Raw genomic sequence first — 13,618 nt, 5'->3', positions numbered from 1 at the left:
GGTATGTGGTAGGTTGTGTGGTGAGGTATGTGGCAGGATGTATGGTGAGGTATGTGGTAGGTTGTGTGGTGAGGTATGTGGTAGGTTGTGTGGTGAGGTATGTGGTAGGTTGTGGTGAGGTATGTGGTAGGTTGTGTGGTGAGGTATGTGGTAGGTTGTGGTGAGGTATGTGGTAGGTTGTGTGGTGAGGTATGTGGCAGGATGTATGGTGAGGTATGTGGTAGGTTGTGTGATGAGGTATATGGCAGGTTGTGTTGTGAGGTATGTGGTAGGTTGTGTTGTGAGGTATGTGGTAGGTTGTGTGGTGAAGTATGTGGTAGGTTGTGTAGTGAGGCATGTGGTACGTTGTGTGGTGAGGTATGTGGTAGGTTGTGTGGTGAGGTATGTGGTAGGCTGTGTAGTGAGGTATGTGGTAGGTTTAGTGAGGTATGTGGTAGGTTGTGTGGTGAGGTATGTGGTAGGTTGTATGGTGAGGTATGTGGTAGGTTGTGGTGAGGTATGTGGTAGGTTGTGTGGTGAGGTATGTGGTAGGTTGTGATGAGGTATATGGCAGGTTGTGTTGTGAGGTATGTGGTAGGTTGTGTTGTGAGGTATGTGGTAGGTTGTGTGGTGAGGTATGTGGTAGGTTGTGTGGTGAGGTATGTGGTAGGTTGTGTGGTGAGGTATGTGGTAGGCTGTGTAGTGAGGTATGTGGTAGGTTGTGTGGTGAGGTATGTGGTAGGTTGTGTAGTGAGGTATGTGGTAGGTTGTGTAGTGAGGTATGTGGTAGGTTGTGTGGTGAGGTATGTGGTAGGTTGTGTGGTGAGGTATGTGGTAGGTTGTGTAGTGAGGTATGTGGTAGGTTGTGTGGTGAGGTATGTGGTAGGTTGTGTAGTGAGGTATGTGGTAGGCTGTGTAGTGAGGTATGTGGTAGGTTGTGTAGTGAGGTATGTGGTAGGTTGTGTAATGAGGTATGTGGTAGGTTGTGTAGTGAGGTATATGGTAGGTTGTGTGGTGAGGTATGTGGTAGGTTGTGTAGTGAGGTATGTGGTAGGCTGTGTAGTGAGGTATGTAGTAGGTTGTGTAGTGAGGTATGTCTTAGGTTTTGTTGTGAGGTAAGTGGTAGGCTGTGTAGTGAGATAAATGCTGGTAGCTGGTGATGGTGGTAGCTTGTGCTGGTGGTAGCTAGTGGTGGTGGTGGTAGCTAGTGGTGGTGGTGGTCGTGGTTGTGGTTCTGGTGCTTATTGCTCGTGGTGTTGGTGGTCGTGGTGGTGGTGATGCTGGTAGCTCGTGGTGGTGGTTGTGGTTCTGGTAGCTCGTGGTGGTGCTGGTGGTAGCTGGTGATGGTGGTACAGGTAGCTCGGGTTGGTGGTGGGTAGTAGCTGGTACCTGGTGGTGGTGTCGTCATCAGCAGTCTCTCGGTGACACTGGTGGTGGTAGCACGTTCATCACAGTTCTTCATTGATGCTGCAACACTCAGTGTTGTTCTCGTGTGGATGAAGACTCCTTGCTGTAGCTCTGTCTTATTAACCTGTGCGCTCAGTCCTGTGAACCTCGTCAACACCTGTGTTGCTACATCACAGACGTCGTCAGCACCTGTGTTGCTGCATCACAGACGTCATCAGCACCTGTGTTGCTGCATCACAGACGTCATCAGCACCTGTGTTGCTACATCACAGACGTCGTCAGCACCTGTGTTGCTGCATCACAGACGTCATCAGCACCTGTGTTGCTGCATCACAGACGTCATCAGCACCTGTGCTGCTGCATCACAGACATCAGCACACTTCCTGGGAGTTGGTATCACACACTGAATATTTCTGGAATTTATGCGTCACAGAACGGACAGGAAGGTGGTGGTAAGTTTAAGATTTTCAAACTATAATTATAACAATCAGAGAAGACTGCAGTTTATATTGCCATCCACATGTGTAACATTATAGTCTACTGTAGCCCCGTACAACCATCCACATGTGTAACATTATAGTCTACTGTAGCCCCGTACAACCATCCACATGTGTAACATCATAGTCTACTCTAGCCCCGTACAACCATCCACATGTGTAATATTATAGTCTACTGTAGCCCCGTACAACCATCCACATGTGTAACATTATAGTCTACTGTAGCCCCGTACAACCATCCACATGTGTAACATTATAGTCTACTGTAGCCCTGTACAACCATCCACATGTGTAATATTATAGTCTACTGTAGCCTCTTACAACCATCCACATGTGTAATATTATAGCCTACTGTAGCCCCGTACAACCATCCACATGTGTAATATAACCTACTGTAGCCTCTTACAACCATCCATGTATGTAACATTATAGTCTACTGTAGCCCCTTGCAACCATCCACATGTATAACATGATTGCCTACTGTAGCCCCTTACAGCCATCCACATGTGTAACATTATAGCCTACTGTAGCCTTTTACAACCATCCACGTATGTAACTATAGCCTACTGTAGCCCCTTACAACCATCCACGTATGTAACATTATAGCCTACTGTAGCCCCTTGCAACCATCCACGTATGTAACATTATAGCCTACTGTAGCCTCTTACAACCATCCATGTATGTAACATTATAGCCTACTGTAGCCCCTTACAACCACATGTGTAACATTATAGACTACTGTAGCCCCTTACAACCATCCACGTATGTAACATTGTAGCCTACTGTAGCCTTTTACAACCATCCACGTATGTAACTATAGCCTACTGTAGCCCCGTACATCCACTATTTACATCAAGGTCATAAATTGCATCAAGGCTCAACTTGTTCACTAACAGTTAATGATTGCGAATAATCACAGTAAACGAAGATTAAATGAAATGTATTTCCATTGATCAGGCAAGAGCATTGTGAAGTTACAAGTGAAGAGGTACGACCAAGAGATAAGAGCATGTGTTGAACACAAGTGTTGGTGGTGGTGTTGGTGTTGGTGGAATGTCCTTGTGTCCACCACCACCAACCAGACAAGTTATAATATACTTGTGTGAGGTGTCATCAGCCGTCATGAATGGTAATATAAGACTGTTCAAGCCACCTATCACTACATCACGCACGCTTGCTTGCTGCCTGTGTCTCCTTCACTTAGTATTCACTAAGCTTTTGCTTACCTTCCTTCACTTCTAAATAACCGGGGGGAGAGAGAGAGGGATGGGTAATTACATTTGGTCCAAGGAAGGGGAGGACAAATATAATGACTAATTACACCAATTAATTCACTTCCAGAACTGATTGTATTAATTGATGTTTATTACTGAAGTAACTAATGTTTTGTTGTAAAGATGTTGTTTGTGCACACATACCCATGGTGTGGGTGGGAGTGTGAAAATTTGTCTGGACTGCCTCCAAGTGAGTCGCCTACCCTGGCAAACTCTGTTGACACCGAGCTCTGAGGTCGGTACCTCAGCCTCACAAGTGGCTTATAGGACAGATTTTCACAAATGATTGATGTTGCAAGAAACTCGCCTACATGCACGTATAAAGGACTAACTTACTTGGTGTTGCAGCAAATATCCTGATCTTCAACCTTCCTAAGCTTAACCCCTTTGGACTTCCCCTCAGAAACCACGTGCAACCGGGAGCTTTAATTCCTGCAATATTCAATCGTTAGTAGTGACCTGCCTGCACCTCAGAAATTCCTATATCCAAGGGGGTGTGTATCCCCTAGTACAACTATGCAGACACGGACACTAGCTTCTAGGTAGACAAGAGACACAGGTACGTACTGGGCATGCACTGCCAGTTGCATACAGGCCTACAGTTCAACTCACAATTTTTCCCCAGACACTGGCCAGAAATCCTAAGAGAAAGTGGAGGTTTTGTCTTACTGTATGGGTCTGACAGAGGAGGTCATCTACGGTACATCGAGGTGCCTCTACCAGATTTCCCCAGGTCTCAAATGTGAACACGCGTGGGGGGCGCCATCTGCTGATCACGGCACGTGTTGTCCAGTTGGTGTCTGTCTATTTCAACATGATACAATGTTTGTACAAAGGTAAATAACATCTGGATGTACATGCAGAAAGCCCCTGTATATGCAGAGAAATTCTTGCCAACTTAAGACTAACTTAAGATTAACAAGACAGTAACAGTCTGGGAGTTTACAATAAATACAAGAGAATCGAATATTCTATTAGGTCATGCCTATGGCTTTAACAGATTTAATTGAGAGGAATTACACAATGTTTAACGACTGGGAAGATTATATGCAGTGAAACAATGTTTTTTATGTGTTCATGACACACAATATTCATGTATTATTATTACATATTTAGTTGATGCTATGATATGTTAGGGAGATAAGGTGCTTTTTAACAGTACTTTTGAAAATGCTGGCTGAGACAGTGGTTCTGAAGATTTCTGCCAGAAAGTTTTAGATTTTGGGCCCTTTTATGTACCCTCCACTATAAACAACAATAAAAATCAATGTAAATACTATAATGATCCACAGCTACGCAATCTAACACATGCAGCTAGGAGGATTGATAAAGCATACTGTGAATGTAGAACCCGAGACATGCTCAGAACGTTAGCTGCACTAACAAATGCAAGGAATAGAAAGCAAGAACTTAAGCAACAGGAATGGGAACAGTTTGTTAATGGATTAAATAGGTCCACCCCTTAAAGTTTGGCTTGGAAAGGTATAAATAAAATAACCAAGAAAAAGACTGGCAATGTTGCTCATCCCTTTCCTCTTGAAAAAGCAAATGACCTCATAAATGACTGGTCCAAAACATCCAGGCATGAAAACCTTCCATCTCATATTAGAAAAAATTTAGAGAGTACTTCTGAAGAAATGTTGAAACTGATTAATTTTATGAGCCAAAATATTGATGAGAGTGATTGCCTCTTCACCGAGTATGAATTAGATAATGCATTAACCGAAGGTCGATCAACTGCTCCTGGAGAGGATGGTATAACCTATGATATTCTCAGAACTCTAAGGCACGTGCCTGATAACCCTTTGTTGGCACTGTATAATCTCAGTTGCACTGAGGGTGTTCTTCCTACTTCCTGGACCAATAGTCTCATTGTGCCTATCCCTAAGCCCCAACAGCCTGATACATTTAGGCCGATCTTCTTAACTAGTTGTCTTTGTAAAACTTTTGAAAGAATGATACTTAACAGACTATACTACAGAATCAGACACCAACTTTTCCCCTACCTCTATGGGTTCATGAAAGGTAAAAGTGTGCAGAACTGTATTTTCACCTTTCTCACTGCACACACCTCTACTAGTTTTACCACTTTTCTTGATCTAAAATCTGCATTTGATATTGCGAACAGAACCGTTATACTACATGAACTAGCCAAAATGAATATTGTGTAAGAATGGTATATAATACCGACAAGATGAAATTAAGATACAAGTGCAACATCTGGGTATCTTCATTGTAGACGTTTTGCCATCCAGTGGCTTTATCAATACAAAATCTAGGACATAACTTGAAGACAGTAGAACTATGTACATAAGATGAGGTAATCAGTCCCTCAACCTAGGAGTAGGTGTGAAGAGCACCATAGTCGTGGAGATTCTGAAGCAGAAGAAAGCCTGGCGCTTATATAGTAACGTCAGGTGTAGCAGACGAGGGCATAGTCACTGGTAGGCGGGATTCCCCAGTGGAAGTAGGTCCTTCCCATGTACATAACCTTCACGGCTACGACAACTACTACTACAACTAACCCATCTCTTTGGGAAGGACCTACTTCCACTGGGGAATCCCAGCTACCAGTGACTATGCCCTCGTCTGCTACACCTGATGTTACTATATAAGCACCAGGCTCCTTTTTTCTGCTTCAGAATCTCCACGACTATGGTGCTCTTCACACCTACTCCTAGGTTGAGGGACTGATTACCTCATCTTCTGTACATAGTTCTACTGTCTTCAAGTTATGTCCTAGATTTTGTATTGATAAAGCCACTGGATGGCGAAACGTCTACAATAAAGATACCCAGATGTTGCACTTGTGTCTTAATTTCATCTTGTCAGTATTATTTACCATTCTTACACAACTTGTCAGACACTGCAACATCATGGAATCTTGATTCTGAGGACATGTACATAACCTTCACGGCTACGACAACTACTACTACAACTAACCCATCTCTTTGGGAAGGACCTACTTCCACTGGGGAATCCCGCCTACCAGTGACTATGCCCTCGTCTGCTACACCTGACGTTACTATATAAGCGCCAGGCTCCTTCTGCTTCAGAATCTCCACGACTATGGTGCTCTTCACACCTACTCCTAGGTTGAGGGACTGATTACCTCATCTTCTGTAAAGTAAAAGGACACAAGTGCAACTAATGTGACATTTATTGTGGCAACGTTTCACTCTCCAGGAGCTTTATCAAGCCATTACAAACAATACATGGACAGAGGGTATATAAGTGACTTTCAACAAGTCAACTGCTTCCTTGTAAGAGTCATCTACATTGGGAAAGGCTTGTATGAGTATGTGAGCATCTCCTCTTACCTGTCATTTGAGGTAAAATAATTTAGTTACACAGGCTAGGTCACTCCTGTCATGCACAGCTGCTTTAAAAATTGACCAAAATTCCTCCCAATTTTCACCAGGATTAAATACAGGTAAACATAGTTCTGGGAGTATTGGCAAAGACATATTATTTGTTGGAGCAGACTGATTAACTGCCTGGTTTACACATTTTAATTTATTCAGGGCCTGACTTTTACAAGAAAGAATCTTTTCCTCTAATTCATAATACTGATTAATCATGAGATCTACTTCAGTCTCATCTACACAGTTTACTAACAAATCTCCTTCATATTTGTTGTAATATAATTTGTATGAATCATATCTATTACCTAAAGCATCTAAATACAATTTTAAATCATCAGTATTCACAGTTTCTTGATTCATTAATTCCAAACATTTATTATATGCCTTGGTTACATGACCCTTTCTAGCTTGCAGTGACGCTTTCTTTGCTCTATATTCCATATGTTTGTCTTCTATATTAATTTCCTCATTTTCAGCCATGATGCAATGTATTAAATTTAACCCAATTAATAACACTGACACAACCTACCTTTGAATAAATCCCAGCTACTTGAGCTCGGCAATTACATGTAAAAAATTGTAATATAAATTTTAAATGTACATTAATACAAACTTGGCTCATCAAAATTAATATTATACAAATTAATAAATCCTTGCCAGAATTTGGCATAGCAAAATTAATATTATACACAATATAATCTTTATCCACACTTGTCTTATCAATTACACATACACTGATATAAATCTTGGCCAGAATTGTCTTATCAAATTAGTATTGTAATAATTATAATCCACTACACATTAAGTAAAATTAATATTATACACATTAATATAATTAGCAACACCTGGCTTATCAATTACACATACACTGATATAAATCTTGGCCAGAATTGTCTTAACAAATTTATATTATACAAATTAATATAAACTTAGCCAGACTTGACTTATCAAAATTAATATTGTAATAATTATAATCCACTACACATTAAATAAATCTGTGAACTTAACATCCACCTCCTTCTGTCATTTCACATATAATTATTAAGTAATTAACTAATTAATGACTTCACTAATTACCTCCAGTTCAAGAAGGACCAACGGACAAATTAAATGTGGAAAATTGCATTTATCTGAATGTAACTAATTATGTACATAACAGTAAATGATAACAAAGATAATTATTATTTATCAATATTACATAGACAAGTAGGAATTTGGGACACCTAGGTCGCAAAAAATGTCCCCCTTCGATACCTACCACTGTCATAACCACAAGTTGCTCTGGACCTATTAATTACCAAATGAAAAATACATCACCAGGAATGCTGGTAAATATATAAATTTGTGGACTGTATATTAAAAAATGATTATACATAAATTCACATATACATAACAGAAGGAAAATATATCTTAATGTCACTCACCAATTTGACTGGATATTAAGTTGTATCATGCTCAGAAAAACCTCACTAACTAAATTTATGAAAACACTGGCCAGAATTATACACAAATCTAGAGAGCTTATCTGAGGTTCCTGGAGCTGTCTTGTCCAGTCGTCTGATATCTCAAGTTATGCAGGAATGCATGTCCACCAATTTCGCCTCCTATTTGAGAGGTGTCAGCCCAATTTTAACCTCTAGAACACGAAAATTCCTTCCCATTACACTAACGTTGTATCCAATTCAAAACCAAGATGGCGAGTCTCATCTGCGCAGACGCAGGCTTTCCGTTTTCTATGACATGAATATTATTATATACAGTATGGCCATCTATTTACATATAAATACTGAATTTCTGGAAAATATATACAGTATTTTCCACAACTCCTTCATGATAAAGTTATGTTAGCCAAGAAGAGTACCCAGAAGGAGAATGTAGAATATGACTTTGGTATAACTGTGTCTAGCATTAGGAATAATATTAGGAGTGAAGTAAATAATGAAAATGATTGGTATAGGAATGCAGTTAGAAGCCTGAGTAGATCTATAACCCACTATGATAACATGAACGTAGATAAGTATGTTTATGGAGCAACTTGCAATGTGAACAGACTGACTGATGTTGTAGTGGCCAGGCTTAGGCTTGGTTACAAGTACTTCTGGCAGTTTGGAAGACACACAGATGATGATCAAACTAAATGTAAATTATGTGATCAGGCATATGGTCACTCTCTTGAACACTATGTGCTTAATTGTCCACTTATTGAGGAATACAGAGACAGACAGTATAATAACCTATGTGACATGTCAAGATATCTTATTAATGAAAATAAGATACCAGATATACTAAGCACATTTCCTAAATTTGTTTGTAACAGATAAGTGAACTATAGATATGTAGATATAAATCCATATGTATTCCTGTTAACCCTTTGGGGCCTAGTTCCTAGGCCTTTTGTGTATCCATATGCTCTTGCGCTACCGTCCACAGGATGGATATGGGTGCACAATAAACTAGCCACTTCGGTGGCAAAATCTAAATCTAATTTTATGTACATGGAATTTTTTAAGAGATTTGGCCAGATTTTTGTGCCTCGTATTGTGTCTGTGGGTCTTGTTGCAACTATCAAGAAAGTGCTTCAGTTCGGGATTAATATTAGAATTTATCGTTCTGTAAATGTAGGATGCACAGTAGTAAGAGTGAATGTTTTGTATAGTGAATACGTTTAGGTCTTCGAATAATGGGGAAGGGGTGTTGTCTAGCAGGGGATTGTGTGATCATTTGCACTGCAGCTTTTTCTTGCGTTATTATTGGCTTTAGGTGATTTGTCGTTGTAGAGCCCCAGGTACAAATAGCATAGGTGAGGCAGGAGTAGATTAGTGAATAGTATAGTGTAATTAGTGTTGTTTGTGGTACAGAATGTATCTTTGAGAGGCTGCCAACTGTCCTGGATACTTTTATTCGTTATGTACTGGATATGGGTGTTGAATTTCAAGGTGCAGACCCAGAATTTTTCCATCTTTATGTTTAGCAATAAGGGTATTGTTAATCATAATGTTTAGCTGGACATCACTTACTCTGCATTCAAACATAATGTAGAAGGTTTTGTCAATATTAAGTATGAGTTTATTAGCAGTCATTCAGGTAGTTACTTTTATGAGCTCTTCATTAACAATAGTGTTGAGTGAGGCAAGATTAGGGTGGGACATGACAAAAGTTGTCATCATCAAAGAGAATAGGTGTTAGTTGTGATAAAGTTGGAAGGTCGTTGGTGTATGAAAGGAAAGTATGACGCCAAGAACGCTTCCAAGCCAAACTGGCGGGGTGTGAGGATGCTTTGTGATGTTATGAAGTCTTATAATTTCTTGTGTATGAGTTTCTCAAAGATTTTGGTTAGTAAAGGCAAGTTTGATACTTGCAGTGGTCATGAACTACTTACAGTGGTCATGAAATACTTACAGTGGTTATGAACTACTTGCAGTGGTCATGAACTACTTGCAGTGGTCATGAACTACTTGCAGTGGTTATGAACTACTTGCAGTGGTCATGAACTACTTGCAGTGGTCATGAACTACTTACAGTGGTCATGAAATACTTACAGTGGTTATGAACTACTTGCAGTGGTCATGAACTACTTGCAGTGGTCATGAACTACTTGCAGTGGTCATGAACTACTTACAGTGGTTATGAACTACTTGCAGTGGTTATGAACTACTTGCAGTGGTCATGAACTACTTGCAGTGGTCATGAACTACTTGCAGTGGTTATGAACTACTTGCAGTGGTCATGAACTACTTGCAGTGGTCATGAACTACTTGCAGTGGTTATGAACTACTTGCAGTGGTTATGAACTACTTGCAGTGGTCATGAACTACTTGCAGTGGTCATGAACTACTTGCAGTGGTTATGAACTACTTGCAGTGGTTATGAACTACTTGCAGTGGTCATGAACTACTTGCAGTGGCTATGAACTACTTGCAGTGGTCATGAACTACTTACAGTGGCTATGAACTACTTGCAGTGGTCATGAACTACTTACAGTGGTCATGAACTACTTGCAGTGGTCATGAACTACTTACAGTGGTCATGAACTACTTGCAGTGGTCATGAACTACTTGTAGTGGTCATGAACTACTTGCAGTGGTTATGAACTACTTGCAGTGGTTATGAACTACTTGCAGTGGTTATGAACTACTTGCAGTGGTTATGAACTACTTGTAGTGGTTATGAACTACTTGCAGTGGTTATGAACTACTTGCAGTGGTCATGAACTACTTGCAGTGGTCATGAACTACTTGCAGTGGTTATGAACTACTTGCAGTGGTTATGAACTACTTGCAGTGGTCATGAACTACTTGCAGTGGTTATGAACTACTTGCAGTGGTTATGAACTACTTGCAGTGGTCATGAACTACTTGCAGTGGTCATGAACTACTTGCAGTGGTTATGAACTACTTGCAGTGGTTATGAACTACTTGCAGTGGTCATGAACTACTTGCAGTGGTTATGAACTACTTGCAGTGGTTATGAACTACTTGCAGTGTTTATGAACTACTTGCAGTGGTTATGAACTACTTGCAGTGGTCATGAACTACTTACAGTGGTTATGAACTACTTGCAGTGGTTATGAACTACTTGCAGTGGTCATGAACTACTTGCAGTGGTTATGAACTACTTGCAGTGGTTATGAACTACTTGCAGTGGTCATGAACTACTTGCAGTGGTCATGAACTACTTGCAGTGGTCATGAACTACTTACAGTGGTTATGAACTACTTGCAGTGGTTATGAACTACTTGCAGTGGTCATGAACTACTTGCAGTGGTTATGAACTACTTGCAGTGGTTATGAACTACTTGCAGTGGTTATGAACTACTTTCAGTGGTTATGAACTACTTGCAGTGGTTATGAACTACTTACAGTGGTTATGAACTACTTGCAGTGGTCATGAACTACTTACAGTGGTCATGAACTACTTGCAGTGGTCATGAACTACTTGTAGTGGTCATGAACTACTTGCAGTGGCTATGAACTACTTGCAGTGGTCATGAACTACTTACAGTGGCTATGAACTACTTGCAGTGGTCATGAACTACTTACAGTGGCTATGAACTACTTGCAGTGGTCATGAACTACTTACAGTGGTCATGAACTACTTGCAGTGGTCATGAACTACTTACAGTGGTCATGAACTACTTGCAGTGGTCATGAACTACTTGTAGTGGTCATGAACTACTTGCAGTGGTTATGAACTACTTGCAGTGGTTATGAACTACTTGCAGTGGTTATTAACTACTTGCAGTGGTTATGAACTACTTGCAGTGGTTATGAACTACTTGCAGTGGTTATGAACTACTTGCAGTGGTCATGAACTACTTGCAGTGGTCATGAACTACTTGCAGTGGTTATGAACTACTTGCAGTGGTTATGAACTACTTGCAGTGGTCATGAACTACTTGCAGTGGTTATGAACTACTTGCAGTGGTCATGAACTACTTGCAGTGGTCATGAACTACTTGCAGTGGTTATGAACTACTTGCAGTGGTTATGAACTACTTGCAGTGGTCATGAACTACTTGCAGTGGTCATGAACTACTTGCAGTGGTTATGAACTACTTGCAGTGGTTATGAACTACTTGCAGTGGTCATGAACTACTTGCAGTGGCTATGAACTACTTGCAGTGGTCATGAACTACTTACAGTGGCTATGAACTACTTGCAGTGGTCATGAACTACTTACAGTGGTCATGAACTACTTGCAGTGGTCATGAACTACTTACAGTGGTCATGAACTACTTGCAGTGGTCATGAACTACTTGTAGTGGTCATGAACTACTTGCAGTGGTTATGAACTACTTGCAGTGGTTATGAACTACTTGCAGTGGTTATGAACTACTTGCAGTGGTTATGAACTACTTGTAGTGGTTATGAACTACTTGCAGTGGTTATGAACTACTTGCAGTGGTCATGAATTACTTGCAGTGGTCATGAACTACTTGCAGTGGTTATGAACTACTTGCAGTGGTTATGAACTACTTGCAGTGGTCATGAACTACTTGCAGTGGTTATGAACTACTTGCAGTGGTTATGAACTACTTGCAGTGGTCATGAACTACTTGCAGTGGTCATGAACTACTTGCAGTGGTTATGAACTACTTGCAGTGGTTATGAACTACTTGCAGTGGTCATGAACTACTTGCAGTGGTTATGAACTACTTGCAGTGGTTATGAACTACTTGCAGTGTTTATGAACTACTTGCAGTGGTTATGAACTACTTGCAGTGGTCATGAACTACTTACAGTGGTTATGAACTACTTGCAGTGGTTATGAACTACTTGCAGTGGTCATGAACTACTTGCAGTGGTTATGAACTACTTGCAGTGGTTATGAACTACTTGCAGTGGTCATGAACTACTTGCAGTGGTCATGAACTACTTGCAGTGGTCATGAACTACTTACAGTGGTTATGAACTACTTGCAGTGGTTATGAACTACTTGCAGTGGTCATGAACTACTTGCAGTGGTTATGAACTACTTGCAGTGGTTATGAACTACTTGCAGTGGTTATGAACTACTTTCAGTGGTTATGAACTACTTGCAGTGGTTATGAACTACTTACAGTGGTTATGAACTACTTGCAGTGGTCATGAACTACTTACAGTGGTCATGAACTACTTGCAGTGGTCATGAACTACTTGTAGTGGTCATGAACTACTTGCAGTGGCTATGAACTACTTGCAGTGGTCATGAACTACTTACAGTGGCTATGAACTACTTGCAGTGGTCATGAACTACTTACAGTGGCTATGAACTACTTGCAGTGGTCATGAACTACTTACAGTGGTCATGAACTACTTGCAGTGGTCATGAACTACTTACAGTGGTCATGAACTACTTGCAGTGGTCATGAACTACTTGTAGTGGTCATGAACTACTTGCAGTGGTTATGAACTACTTGCAGTGGTTATGAACTACTTGCAGTGGTTATTAACTACTTGCAGTGGTTATGAACTACTTGCAGTGGTTATGAACTACTTGCAGTGGTTATGAACTACTTGCAGTGGTCATGAACTACTTGCAGTGGTCATGAACTACTTGCAGTGGTTATGAACTACTTGCAGTGGTTATGAACTACTTGCAGTGGTCATGAACTACT

The 13,618-nt window shown here is 40.6% G+C and overlaps 1 protein-coding gene across 6 annotated transcripts in view; it reads left to right on the top strand.

Annotated features, from left to right (window-relative positions):
• Window positions 1–13,618, top strand: part of Gpo1 (glycerophosphate oxidase 1) — a 188,494-nt gene that overhangs the window by 69,431 nt on the left and 105,445 nt on the right. The window contains exons 1-2 of one of the 6 annotated variants that reach the window (XM_070085281.1): window positions 1,366–1,838; window positions 3,783–3,993. The exons of 1 other annotated variant lie outside the window; for it this stretch is intronic. The gene's annotated coding sequence lies outside the window, so the exon portion shown is untranslated. Of the gene's footprint in view, window positions 1–1,365; window positions 1,839–2,840; window positions 3,013–3,148; window positions 3,994–13,618 lie in introns of those variants that run through there. 4 more of the 6 variants (XM_070085284.1, XM_070085280.1, XM_070085283.1 and 1 more) reach the window with 4 other exon arrangements.

The sequence above is a fragment of the Cherax quadricarinatus genome, chromosome 15 (assembly GCF_038502225.1).
Source record: "Cherax quadricarinatus isolate ZL_2023a chromosome 15, ASM3850222v1, whole genome shotgun sequence".
Taxonomy (NCBI): Eukaryota; Metazoa; Arthropoda; class Malacostraca; order Decapoda; family Parastacidae; genus Cherax; species Cherax quadricarinatus.
Note: the sequence above shows the minus strand (reverse complement) of the source record. Positions and strands in the feature narration are given on the sequence as shown.